Raw genomic sequence first — 14,649 nt, forward strand, 5'->3', positions numbered from 1 at the left:
TCTTCCACCCCCCTATAGAAGCATAATATATCAAAACCATCCCGCAAGGAAAGCTTTAGTTGCAAGAAACGGTTCGGCCCATGCGGGACGTCTTTGTCGTGTGTTTTGTTTTTTTTTTTTACGCGTCGCAAAAAAAGTTGTGCCAAGTTAAAGTTTATCAAAAAACATAAAAACCCACAAAGTATTTGCTTCTTTTGCAGACAGAGTGTGCGCTTTCAAAAATCTTAAGAGTGGTGTGTTGCATTCATCCACAAATTGGACGAGTCGCATTATTGATATATCATATTTTCATATAATTATCTTCATTCCCTATTGCGCTCCCAGGCAGTTAGAATAAATCGTCAATACATTGAGGAAAGAAAGGCAAAAGCGAGTCCCTGAGGAGCGGTTTTGCGTTTGTATGCATGGGGATTGGCAACACAACGGGGCTTATTTACATTAAATACGCCACAAGGTTACAGTGCAGATAGATGAGCGTCATTTTTATCACTCATTACTTCTCTTAAGCGGTGACTGACGCTCAGGACGCACAAGAGGCAACACTCATTTATCCTGGAGTTTTTTAAGGCGCAGAGGAGAGGAAAGAGACTCGAAACAGTTCACTTTGAAAGGTAAGGAATTCTACTTTTTGGAGTAATTTTGTGACCAGGGTGTCTTTCCGCTAAGGAAACGTGCAACGCGCGGTGCCCGAGCGGCGACGCTGGCTGTGTGTGAATGGTTATGTACAGGGGGCAGATTTTTAAATAAAAGAGTGATTATGGGCAGTTCAAGGTCAGAAACAAACTAAGGTGGTTAGGAATCGGCTTTTTTTTCTTGCCACGGCACCGTGGGGAAATGTAACGATGAGGGGAATTATTTCTTTAAACGGGGTTCTGTACACCGCTGGGCTCACCAGCTGATTTTTACCCCCGTTAACGACGAATACCGCTAGACCCGGGCTGTAACCAGCCAGTCGGCTCTGCTCTCTACAATGGAGTGCCTTTTTAACGGTACAATGCATTTCACCTACCAGATAGGGGGAGTCCAAGCTGAAAGATGAAGGGAATATGCTGATGCCTGGCGATCGGCATCAATGCAAACGTTTACCTTTCGCAGACAGCGACAGAAAAGCGAGAAGGGAGACAAGTAATAAAGCCGTATTTTTTATTTCAAACTCAGGATGCACGGCAGGGAGCAGGGACAGGATCGAGGAATGGATAGTCTTTAACAGGTCCGAAGCGCACTTTTCAACACCCCCGTCATCCGACAAGAATATGATCCGGTCAAATCATATGGACATGCCTCATTATTCAATGAACACTATCTCTCACAACGCATCGTTTACGCGCAGGAGTTAGCCGGCGCTTCGCCAAATTTAAAAGGTAAGGAGAAGTGTGGAGCTTTTAGTACACGAGTGGGGTTTTACTGGGTGCTTGGAGTGTACTATTACTCGCTGGGAAGTCAGTTTTGGGGAGGATTGAGGTTGTTTGTGCGGTTGCATCGCAGCGGGGGCTCCTGATGTCTCCCCAATCATGATTAGAAAATAACAGTGCAATTATCCGTAGCGAGTGACGATCGTAAAAAACGGCGACAAAATAGCAGCTGGGACCGAGACGTGGGCTGCGATGCTCGACACCTTTGCAACTCAACGCGAAAAAAAAACCCAAACTATTTTTATACCGGGAGAAAATTAATCACAAGTTTTAATTACAGTTGCATGTTTTACTCTACACTGCGTAAAATGCGTTCGGGCGCACGGCTTTACAACATTGCGCATACAGATCAGCGACACAGTGTGAGACTTTTGGAAAAGTCCAGCCGTGTTCCCGTTCAAAGTGTACACGGAAAACTTTCTACCGAAAGCGGCACTTGTGCTGAAAGAGTGCGGGAAGGCGTTTCAAGTTTACCGCTGCGTTTGCCACCATGTGTCAAAACTTGTGAGATGGAAGAAGAGCCGGTGAGACCTGCCATTTTGTGCAGTGATCGACCTCTCTTATGAATAAGCAGCCCCTGCACTATGCTTTGAGGAGACGTTACGATGGCATGCAGACGATGGGAGTAAATGTCATATGTGGAGACAAACGCACATATTAGCAGCGGGGAAACTGACATATTTGGGAGCCCATGTCGTCTTTGAAGGGGGAGATAATGTGAGTTTTTTCTTTTAAGAAAGGGGGGAGGGAGGAGAGAAAGTTATGGCGAGTCGATGAAAGGCTACAGGAGGCTGATAGACATCCGTTACAGTGGAAATATAAAATGACGGAGCCCATAAGCCAGAAATATTTTTCCATCGGATGGAAGAGGTCGGGTGTGTGATATGTCATTGCACTCGTGTTTTCCGGAGTTTCCGCGTTATCTTCTTTTAATTTACCACACTGTGTTTAAATTTAGGATGTCCGAAAGAACACAGCAGGTTGAGCACGTTTCGTGCGCTAAAAATCTCCAACCGGTTGCCGAATTCCCACACCGAGGGAAGCGATGTCCGAATTTGTGCTTTATATGATTTGGTAATATTGAATTATCAGTAATATGTGGCAAGGATGAGGCTTGTAATCCCATTTAAAGCCTCTGTCGCACCGTGCGTCTTGGGTGGGGAGGACCTTTTCTTGGAAGTCGAGTTGACCCCTGAGTGATCTGACCTGGGTTATCCAGCCACTTCCAACAGCTACCAGCACTGCACAATGGCTGCGAAGACACATGTCATCCTTCTTAAAATACTCAACAATGCCCATCACGTTTGTTTCGAACTGTTTCTCTAACCTTCCCTAAAGTTGTCTTGAGCCAAAAAAAAAAAAGAAAAAAATATTGCCTCTTCCTCAGATTCATTGTGCAAGGAAAAGGGATAAATAGATGTACTGTGCGAGTTGAGATGCTGTCATTGTTTAATGGTATGCACAGGGCGGATATTATGTCTGAAATAGTGTCTGGGCGTAAACCCTTTTTTTGTCAGCTCCTCACATTCCCTTGGAGATGAAAAAGCAAATGGATAACTGTCCCCGCTGCTCTGACAGTTCAGGCTCTCTCACAGACCTGTTTGCCCTTTGTTGCACCTCTCTCTGCTGCTACAAGTTGATATGTTGTCATTCTTTTTGAGTGAAAATATTTTGGAAGAGACACTGTGTTTAACAAAAGGCCTTGCATTGCTGACTGGCCTGTTTGAGAATTTTTTTTTTTTTTAGTGAATTTGGTTTCAAGGCCTCAGTGGTTTGTGTTATCAATTTATTTAATATTCATTAGACCTACTTTGGATTTTTTTGTAGTCATCTGCTAGTCAGGTTACATTTTAATATTACTGATGAATTATCCCATTAATTATCAGCATTGTTGTCATTAAAATAATTATTCTTATAAAATATGCAAGCATTATTTATCTTCGCTTCATGGCAAGTCAAATAGATAAATTCACAGGGTTTATGGATGGCATGTTTTATTTTGAAGTCGGCGTGAGATTTATTACAGCAAAAAAAAAAAAACACATGCACACAGCACAAGTATTTTGACATTTTCTTGTGCTGCAACTTTATGACCGACGGAGCTCAAAATCTGTCTGTAGCAGTCGCCGTTGATCTTGTATTAGTTGCTTGCCCACCTGTGCCCGTGTCAGCGTTTCTAAGGGGGGCTGCGGGCCGTGACGGACTGTGGTGATACACATCTCTCAGTTGAAAACGAGGGAGAAGGGAGCGATGAGAGAGACAGGGGGGGGAGACAGACAGAGAGAGAGAGAGAGAGAGAGAGAGAGCATGGCATGCAAAGGATGGCATCAAATCAGTCCTCTTTTCACCAGGCTGTCAGTCAGTCAGTCAGCCACTCGGTTCACCGTGGAGTAGACCCACTCGACTGAAGCCGCCGCTTTGTCAGCCCGACACACTGTGAATTATTTGCACGTTGATGTGTGCACAATCAGATTGTTTTTAAAAAGGAAAGGGGGGGAAAAAAAGCAGCATGGAAAAATCACACACTTGTTTAACATAACGAAGGCGGCACACAAGCAGACATCCCATCGCAAAAACACACAAACCCACAGTGAAGTGGTTGCACAAATTACATAATCCAGCCGCACAGAAAAATATATGTGTGTAATCAATGGAACAACACATAATTTAAGCCATCCTGAGCCATAGTCAGTGATATATAGTGCAGTTCACAGTCAGATAGGCAGCCTCACTGTGGCTAGTTGATCCCCTTCTCATGTAATTATAGGGGAGAGGGCTCCAGCTGTACAGGCTGCGAGGCCAGAGCTCCCAGTCCGCTGGGATCAGGGCGGTGGTGGGCAGGCCAGATCAGGCCAGCTCTGCTCATCAGCCAGCCATTAATTGATATGTGCAGTCATTGTGAAAGCAACCCCCCTTCCTCTGTTACCTACTGGGTAAAGGCTGTGGATACTGGCTGTGTCATTTCTTCATTTCCATTCTGCTTCTAATCTGCTCTCTCTTTTTCACACGGGCAACAGGGCAAGGCGGCAGAGTACATGTATTCCTCTGTGTGTGTGTGTGTGTGTGTGTCCCGCGGGGGGCGAGGATGGTGTCGAAGGGGCTGTAACACACAGGCGTTAGTCTGGGTTGAGCCTTGTAGCTCCATGACCTTGATCTCCAGAGTTCAAGCCAGAGACGAGAAGATGTTGGCGAGCAGGGCTTGCAGTTGCAGCGTGAGGCTAATATGACAAGCACACATACGCTCCGGCACACTTGCAGGTATTGAAATGTGGTATGTGACCACAAGAGTGCCGGGACCACAAAACATCACACACTGGATTGCATATGTTAGACATCTATAGAAATCTCAAACTATGAGATTTTTATCACATTTGTGTAAATTTCAGTCATCAGAAATATTTGATTAGATTTTTTTCCTGACTCTGCCAGCCGAACTTTTATAAGGAGCAGCAATTATGATTTATTTTGCTGTAGTGATAAATGGAGAGCGGAACAAATGACCTCGAAGTTTTATGAAGTTAGTGCAACTGACCTTTATTACCATTATTAGGTCTTTTCAGGATCTCATTTTTTGAAATGAATTTGTAAACTGATGACTACAATTTCTTCATCCTTTACATGAAGTGTTGACGTCTGAAAGCCTATCATGTTATATTTTATTCAACTTAAACGCGATGCTTTTTGTTAGAAATGGACTGGAACAGAATGTAAAGGAAGTGTTCTACCTCTGACTCATTTATTGAATAATCTAAAAAGAAATAGAAAATGTGAAAAAAGCCATTAGCTAGAATTGAATATGCTATCAATTAAAACCTAGCTGTGTGAATGATCAGCTTTACTGAATCACAGTTTAAACGTGGGTTTATGTTCAGTCGTCCTGTTGCGTGTGTGTGCGTACTTCATTGTGAAAGCCTCGTCCTGTACTTATGATTCAGAGTGTATATTTTCTCCGGTATGTTCTTTGCCCTGAGAGTTTGATAAGGATTTTTTTGGGGGGGTTTGAAGGGTTGGAGGAGCAGTGGGGTAGATGGATTGGGGTGGTGGTGGTGGTGGGGTAATCATGGACGTCATTTTGATCTAAGAATAAAGGGTGTAAGGCAGAGGAGGTGCTGACAGATAGGCTTGACTCAGGCTCTTGAGTCCTTTCATGCCGGGGTGCCATCACAAGGAGCGTCTGCCTGTCTGGGCAGCCGGGGGAGTTGGGGTAGGGGGGTGAGGGCGGCTCAGGTCTGGATGGAAAGAGAGGAAAGGGAGAAATCGAAGTGCTCCCCGAAGGGAGAGGTGGGAATGGAAGTGGGCGCAAAGAGGAGGATCTGTTTTTTTCCAAAATAGTTTTTCTCCATTGCAACCTCCTTGCTGTTGTCAGCACCAGACTTTGTTCAGTAAGTCTGAGAATGTGCGTACATACAGGTTAGTAGGAGTTAGCAACTGTGACAGTGTGTATATGTGTACATGAACCCACATACTGTGTGTGTGTATGTTTTGATGGATAGTTTAACTGCTCAGCCTTGAGAATGATGCTCTGTCCCTGTTGCTTTTCTTTCTATCTGTGAAATCAGTTGGCACTCACAAAACACCAACAAGGAATATGTTGGGAAAAAAAATGTGCAACACCTTACCCTCACAACCTGGGATATTCCTCCTTCGTTTGCCCCAGCTTCCCTGCTGAGTCTACTTGGCATTAAGGCATTATTGAGTTTGGCTTTAGTTTGGCATTTTTCCCTTGAAGTTCATTAGCATCTTGGATTTAAGGATGCGTCATGCAATGTCAGGACCGTTTTCACTTTTGATGTGTCGAACAGTGCTGCGTTTTCAGCTGTGTCATTTCCGTAGACAACAGTTTAACACAAAGGGGCAAGCACACATCAATCAGAGGTCCTGAAGCAGAGAACTGTTACTGCTTAACATTCAGTCACGCTCAGCTAAGAATGTAGTAAATACCTCCAGTGTTGATGAGATGGAAGGTTAGAAGAGTGTGAGGCAAGTTATGTCTATTGCCCATTTCACATACCATCACTGACTGCATCACATGTCATGTCTGCTCTTTAGCTGGTCTTCCTCTCGGATGTGACCTCTGCAAACTTCCCAGACCTCTGCTAATGAGCACGCCAAAGTAGCACAAGATGGAGGGGAGAGGAAAGGAGGGAGAAAAAGGAGGGTGTGAGGATGCTGGAGAGAACTCCTGCACCTTTAATTATGATCAAGAGGTTTTTCACCAAAGGATGGAGGCGTTGCAGTTCTGTTGCGCTCGTAAATCTGGCCCCGGATGCCGTATATTGTGTCGAACGATTACTGTACACCATTATAGTGCATATTCAACTGCCTCTCCAGCACCTGATTTGCATAATTGGATCTTTAATGAAACTTGCCTTGTGGAACAAAAAATACAAAAAGTGAGATGAAAAAAGTGGTTTGGCGTGAGGGCCGGGGGGGTGGGTGGAGAAAATAACACGATGTAGATGAATTCCCCCTCAAATATTTATTGGACTTGGAAAAGGTGGTGTTGACTGAGAGTATAAGGAATAAATACAGAGAGATAAAATAAAGGGGTGGGGGGGGGGTGACCTGCTCCGGCCCAGGCGTTCGCACATCAGCGGCAATGCTACAAATAGGATGAGAAGTGACTGTGAAAGCTGTACATTCCCCGCCAGGTCTCGCGGGTTAAGACTACAATAGCGGGATATTCTCTAGCCCGGGGGGGATTTCAGCTCCTCTTCTGTCGACACTCATTGCACCAACTTGTTACTCAGGGAAGATGGCTCTTTTGTAGAGAAGCCGATTCCGCGCTCGCCTGGTGGAATTCCTCCGTCACAAATATTTTGACAATGCCTAATCAGGAGCAGTCGTTCATTTTTTTTTTTTTTTAAACTCTCTGCTTCTTTCGGGGGTGGCTCTTTCTTGCGGAGCTCTTTCTTGCGAAGCTTTTCGCGGTGGTACTTTTTCATTTACATTATGAATTTTTTGCACGATCTGCCTTATCCATTTTCTTTCTGTGAATTTGTATGTGTATGTTTGCCTGAAAGTTGTCTTTCTCTTTCCCTGCCACTTGTTTGTGGCTGTGGCAAGGCCTCTTTCTAATTGCTTAATTAAATTCCAACGTGTCCTGTTTCCCTCGGCCTTCAGAAAGGGGAAGGTTAAACTCTTCCTAGTGCCACTTTCGCGCCAATGTGAGGGCCGGGGATAATAATAGCAGGTTATTTGCCCTGTCTCACTGAAGGATCCATTGCTTAAAAGTGACAGTGAGAGACAGATAAAAAGAAGAAAAAAACATTTTTTTTAATCAACATGCCGAGAGAGAGACTATTAGGTAGAACTCTTGTTTCTACTGTGAGTGCCCCTCCATTTAAAAGTGGGAAAGCCAGTTGTTAATCGAGTGCTAATGTTAAAAAACAAGCAAACGTTGATGATGCGTTCAAGCGTGTGTGCTTGTGTGTGCTTAGCTGCCTGTGAGCAGTGGTTTCTGTGTGTGTGTGTGTGTGTGTGTGTGTGTGCTTCCACTCTACATCCGTGGGAGTGGATCATGTGTCAAAGCGGTTTACAGGTGGCCTGCAGGGCAGCAGCTCTACAGAGAGGTGGAGGAAAGGCAGGCAAGGTTCAAGTACCTCAGAGGCTCTAATGGCGCTGAACTGAGCAATCCCAGCATCTGAGAGGACCCTTCAAAGGCCTCCTTATCGCACTACTCACTCCACCATTTCACTCTTCTTTCTGCTGTCTCTCTGCCACAGCCTCTCCATCCTCTCTCCAACTCTTATCTCTCATTTTTCCTCTAGCTATCATTTCTTTTTCTCCCTTCTTTTCCGCTCACTTCTCATTTATAATGTCTGCCACTTCATCCATGATTCTTTATCATTGCTAAACTTATCTCTGAAAATGTCAGTAAGTTAGTTGTTACGTGCCCCTCCCTGCAAGCTGTGATTCATTTCTCGACTTTGTGAAATGGGTCTGAAAATCACAATAACTGATTATGAATCCAAACACGTGTTCTTTAACGGGACAGAATTAAAAAGGAAATAATTCACAGACAGAGACAACTTTTCTTCCATGGCAGATCATGGTGGTCCGAATGCGAGATTGAATAATAAAGGCAACTCAGATTTTATTTCCTCTTGTAATATTCCTTTAGCTGACCTCCTGGCAGGCGAGACTCTAGACGACTATGTAAACCCCATCATAAGCAGGAAACTGCTGAGCTCTTTCCTTACAATCATACCAGTGTCTCCTTCTAGCACAAGTAAATTAAGCCCAAGCTGTTTAGCATGATACATCAGTTTCACATACCTCACCACTGTATTAAAAAGCAGACAGACAGCCTTTCTGGCCTGACAAGAGAATGTTACCCCATGTAAAACTATTTTGGTAGTGTTCATGATGGTATGAGCAACTGCTTAAAGACATTTACACATAGACATATAGAAAGGAGTCATTTGGGATTCTTTTAATTGGTTAAATTTCTAAATTCCTAATTTGACAATTGGCAGTCAGGAAACATTCCTTTAAGCCAACAAAAGACTACATTGGTGGAATGGTAGAGCCAGAGAGAAAAGAGATAAATATACAGCAGGCAGAGTGATGACAGGACAGAGCGGGGAAAAAAAACACTCGGAGAGAAAAGCAGCGAGCAGAAGGGGAGAAGGAGTGAGACAGAGAGGAGGGATGATGTACTTAACGGTATCTGTAGGCTTCCCTCTGAACAAGCTGCTGCCACAGATCCTGGGAGCCTGCGCTGATAAATTCGGTTTGATAAAAGTCACTGAAATGCCGGCCTGTCTGCACACCTCTATTAAGCGCTGGTACATTTGTCACAGCCAGTGGAAGTCAACCAAAGGGTTTTAATGTCACATCAGGCTGAATTAAAGACTCAATCGAAAGCCCTGAAAGGTTTAGGTTTTTATTTCAAGTGACAGAAGTGGTGCTACAGCTGTGGCTGCTGCTAAAGATTACTGGGCTCTGGTTGATCCAGGCAGTCATTTTACATTTCATATTTGGCTATTGGGAATTTTGTGATTATTTGTTGCTCATTTTAGCCTGGATGCTCATTTTGTATCTGATGACTTTGAGCAAGGGAGGGAGGCGTGTGTGTGTGTGTTGAGGGGGTGTTGGGGGGATGGTTGGGGTTGAGCTCATCTCAAGTCTGGCATTATTTTTCTCATTCATGTTTTTAATCAAGAGAAATTAGATCTATGTTGCATTAATCATCAGCCTTCCTTAATGTAGCAGACTAAGGGAGCATTTAAAAAAGGCTGCATTTCAAAAACACACAACTTTCCCCTTGAGAAGCCCCTTAATACCACAGTACTGTTCTCCATTTATGCAAAAGTAAATAAGTAAACCCAAAAGGCAAATGAGCATTCCAGGCGTTTAAACACACAGCCTTCTGTAAATGCCTGGTTCAGCCGCGACCACATCTCCGAGGCATAGCTGCCATGAGACGCACAGTAAGGGTTGCTACTGTGCTTTTTTTAAAAAAATTATTTTTTTTAAGGCAAATATATGTCTGCTTGGTTATTCTTGCCCGTGTTTGAGGACAGGATATCCAAAAACAAGTTTTTTTTCACGCTTTTTTAGTTTTCTGGAACATCATTACTGTGAGTGAGCAAAAGGCCTGAGCAAAAAGATGGCAGGGTTGGGGGGTAAATCTCTGTTTCATTTGATTAAAAAGAAAATAAAGCAAGATCTTCCTTCCTTCCTTCATGGTGCATCTGGAGGAATTCATAGAGCATTTCAAGTCTGGCTATAGTCTACAGGGCATTTCAAAATTGCAAAAATAAGATCACAGTTTAGATCGTAAGTCATGATTGCGATTAAATCAATCGCGATACCATTATTTGGCCAGATGGCCCACCTCATGGTATATTTTGAATATTTTACAAGTTGAGTTTATATGAAACATTAACTTTCCTGCAGGTCTGCTTTCTGTTATGATGCAGACAGGGAAAACCGTACAGAATTGTGAAAAAATTAAACGACTGATTAACTTTACATGTGTTGTGCTTTGCAAAATAAACACGTTGGTCTTACTAGCCTACCAGCCCCTTACTGATCTGCACCTGAACCACCCTGCAGTTGGTGAAGAAACCACTAATGATAAACATAATGCACATAATGAAATTCATCCAAAATATTTCATTTGTCTGTCTACACACACACACACACCAGTGCAGACACACACTCACAAACAATCAGTCGATCCCACCCGGTGTTTTATTTAATTAGGTAAAAAACACATTACATGTACATGTGCATGCTTGTGTATTTGTGAAAGTGCATTTGCTCGTCAAGAGCTGTCAGTCTTTCATGAACTACTTTCAAAAGTGTTGTTCAAGGTGGGAGCTAAATACTGTTTATCTATTATTTATCTGCGTTATTACCGGGGTTGAATCTAAAAAGAGAGTTCTGCGACGTGGGAGAATTCCCTCGGCGCCTGGCTCTTTCCTTTAATACCTTTTTAAGTCATAAGATGCGCTCCCACCCCTGCTGAAAAAGAAACCTTTAACAGATCTCCCGCAATTTCCGACAGTATTCTCAAATCATCTTTTTTTATTTTTATTTTCAAAGGGCCTACCTCATCATCTTCTCTCTCTCCAGCCCCCACCACCTCCTCCTCGTCTAAGTCTTTTGTTTTCATCCTTGTCTTTTTTTTTTTTTTAAATTATTATTATTCTTGATCGTGAGCTGCAGTTGTTTTCCTCGCCTCAGAAATGCATTTTATCTCTTTTGTTGTGTCGTTCATAGCAATCGCTGTAATGGGGAAAGAGTTAAGTGGAAGTGCCCGGGCCCTTGTTCGGCTTGTCTGTTGGCTGCTTTGGTAAACAGGACTGTCAGATCTGCACAGAGAGAAAAGGGGGGAATTTGCCTCCGTGGTGTGGTTGATGACACTGATAGGCTCGAAGGGTGGGAGTGAGTTCACCCGTTCACAATGCGTGTCCCAAACACTGGATGGGGGGGGGGTAACAATTTGAACAGATTCGCTATTTCTAACCTTCTGTCACTCACTGACATTCATGAAAGAAAGAATAAAAAGGACGTGAAAGACTTACAGTTTTTTTTTCTCAAATTGGACAGTGCAGTGTGTGGCACGGTGAGTCAGCCATGCTGCCAAATTGCCTCAGTAACCAAGTACGGTACTACAACAACTACAACAACAAAATCCCTCGTAGATCAAAAGCATTTTTAGCTTCAGATTTTGGAAAGATTATTCATATTCCCCAGAAGATGAAGCCTACTGACTATGATGATCCCCTGATTTCCTTCTAGTGCCACTTGGCATTTCATATATCCACATCATTTCAACGCAAAGTTGAATGAATGGGAACCACATCTGAGTCCAGTTTTCTACAAACTCTGCTCTACAAACCAGCTTCCTGGTCCTAGTTGTACTTGTATGCATGCAGAGTTTTTCAGTGCAATGGGTAACAGACATTTCAGGTGCACTGAGTATTTGATTGTTCTCTGAAATAAAGTGACTTCGATCAAGATTCAAGATTCAAGGTTTTTATTTGACATTTGGGCACAAACAAACAGTCCAGGCACGTAGGAATTCTTGTGCAGGGTCCCCTCAAGTAAGTTAAAAAATCAAAACTTTTGTCAAAGTTGCAATTTCCTGAAAAACAAGGCCTATCAAAAGCCACACAGGTAGTACAACATCAGGCCATTTTGTGCCACAGTACTGTAACTTATTTATTTCCCCCTTCCTGTCCTGACTGAGCGCCTCCACACTTTGCCCTCTCTGTGACCCCCTTGACCAAAACTTACTGTCACAGGAAGTCCTTCAACTCTGCTCATATCCTTGCAAACACCCCTCATCCTGCCCGCCCGCCCGCCAATCTCATGGTAGAGCTGCTTCATGTTAGGGATCGGAGAGGTTTGCTCCACAAATCCGATGTTGAGGTTGAGTTTGTTTCTCTCTCTCTCTCTTACTCTTCCTCGTAGCCTCCGTGTCTCTGATTGCCGATCAGCCCCTGGGGGTTTTGAGGCGCTCTTGCTGGATCCCTGTGATTAGAGTAAATGGCCTCCCCTCTGCTCGCCGGAGATCAGGGTTGGTTTGTGGGGTGGACTGAGGAGGGCAAGCTGAACTGTGCAGACGAACGCTGAGGGTATGGAAATTGATGGAGATAAGGGGAAAGAACACAGAGAGTAAAAGTCAAGAGAAAACATATCCTTGAGTGTTACTTTGACAGCTGGTCAGTGGATACCCATGGGTGATAGGATGCTTTGGGTGTATATAACATCATGTTTGCATCACATCAGATTTGTAAAAAACAGCTTTATAATCAGGAAAAAAGATATCAGTTCATCCTGCTTGTGGTAATTTGGAACTCCACTGCCTGCCATATGGCAGTGCAAGTGCTGTGTTCCGCAAGAATCAAATATACTAGCAAAGACACCAGTGTCAAAGTAAAAAGTGCAGTTGGTTACATTTAAAAAATGCAGTTGATAGCTTATCTGTATCTCAAAATGCCGTGAAGCTGGAGAATTTTTGAGTTTGTCAGTCAGGGGAGTGATGGTCCACACCAATGGACAGATCTCCTCTCCAGGCAGTGCACTTAGCTCTCTCTGTTTTCTGATATGTGGTCTATGATGAAATGTAACTTCTCTGGAGCAGAATTCTCTAGGCGTATGTGTCTGCTTCTGCCTGTAAGTGTGCATCTCCTCACTTCACTGTTTCCCCGACTCTACAGTACGTACCAGTACCTGTCATGTGTGAGTGTGTGTATGTGTGTGTGTGTGTGTGTGTCAGCTACTGCTGGGAGGGGCATTTGATCCAGCCGTGGCTCATGTTCGTGTGGAGCCCGGCAGAGAGCAGCGGAGGTCAGTCTCCTCCTCAACACCCCTTTTTCATCCAATTTCTGTGGCTGCGGGCGGCCGCTTGCCGTGCTTTTGTTGCCGGAGGTAATCTGTGAAGTGATCTTAATTATGGAGGTTCGGCCCGTTCCTCTTTCCCCCCACCACCTCTTCCTCTTTACTCCCTCTCTCTCTCTTTCTCTGTCCCTCGATTCTCTCTCTCTCTCTCCCTCGATTCTCTCTCTCTCTCTCTGTCTTCCTTGCTGTACATGCTTTTAATCTAACAGCGTGGTTAGTTCGTAATGAGGGCGAAGGGAGCACGTGCGCTTCTGCTTACACATGCTGCGAGGATTCGAGGAGGAGGTGGAGGAGGAGGAGGAGGAGGATGAAGAGAGTGAGGAAGGATGGGAAGGGTAGAAAAACAAACTATTATACAGTTTGGATGACAGGTTTCTCAACAAAATTATACAGCAGACCAAAAATCTGGAATTTAATTTGAACAGTGTCATACACAAAACTGAGTGGTATGAAAAGTAGGGTTTAACTTTACATACCAGAATAACAATAATAATAATATCAATATTTAGGGTTAAAGCCTATAAGAATAAACATGCAGTATCTCTACAAATTTCAAGTAAAATCAGTGAAATTTATTTAACCTCTACAAGTGCACCTCTACATTCCAGTAGAAGGGATACAATACTTTCCAGTTAGTCCTCAATCAAAAACATTGCAGAACATACACTGGGGATAAAGTGTGGATCTATGTCCCTTTGTGTTCATAACTCTAAACAGTTTGTTTGCCTTTTTATAGCACTGACCCCACGCGTAAAGATAAATGTGGTGCCCTCCTTCACCAATCAGTGCAGCTTGTTTGAAAAGAATAAAATAAGAAAATAAAAAGAGTTGGTGTAGGCTTTTCCTTTGAGGAACAGTGAGAACAGTTATGGAGGAGGGAGGAGGGGATGTCAAGAGACCCAGAGGGAGGCAGGGGAGGGGGCGGAGGGGGCAAAGGGGAGCACTGGGGGAGAGAGAGGGACTTAGATAGGATCCATTACACATAAACAGCCTAGGCATTGATGAGATGATCCGACGAGGATTAGGCCGACAATCCTGATGGACACTGAAAAGGTGACCACACGGGGAGGGGCGTCTGTGTGTGTGTGTGCGCTTGTGGATATGTGTGTGTGTGTGTGTGTGTATGTGTGTGCGTATGTATGTGGCTTGGAGCACAATAGTATATGTTGTATGGTCTCATTATGGTTACCCCCCCTCCCCCCATCTCCTCCTTCCAACACTGCCACTGTCGCTCTTTAGGGTCGCGCTGGGAGCCATTTCCAGGTCACAGCGAGGCCAAAGGGCAGCCGCTGGGGCAGGAATGCCAGTCAAGTCAGAGCCACATCACTTTGAGACGCTTTGTTCTTTATGTGTTATGATACCACTCAGCTGGTTTCAG

At 44.0% G+C, this 14,649-nt stretch overlaps 1 protein-coding gene across 4 annotated transcripts in view; it reads left to right on the top strand.

Annotated features, from left to right (window-relative positions):
- The first annotated feature begins 320 nt into the window (after positions 1-320).
- znf536 (zinc finger protein 536) overlaps positions 321-14,649 on the top strand; it is a 195,061-nt gene continuing 180,732 nt past the window's right edge. For 2 of the 4 annotated variants that reach the window (XM_046395322.1, XM_046395411.1), the window contains exon 1: positions 321-611. The gene's annotated coding sequence lies outside the window, so the exon portion shown is untranslated. Of the gene's footprint in view, positions 612-649; positions 1,362-14,649 lie in introns of those variants that run through there. The other 2 variants (XM_046395600.1, XM_046395490.1) reach the window with 2 other exon arrangements.

This window comes from Scatophagus argus, chromosome 1 (genome assembly GCF_020382885.2).
Source record: "Scatophagus argus isolate fScaArg1 chromosome 1, fScaArg1.pri, whole genome shotgun sequence".
Classification (NCBI taxonomy): domain Eukaryota; kingdom Metazoa; phylum Chordata; class Actinopteri; family Scatophagidae; genus Scatophagus; species Scatophagus argus.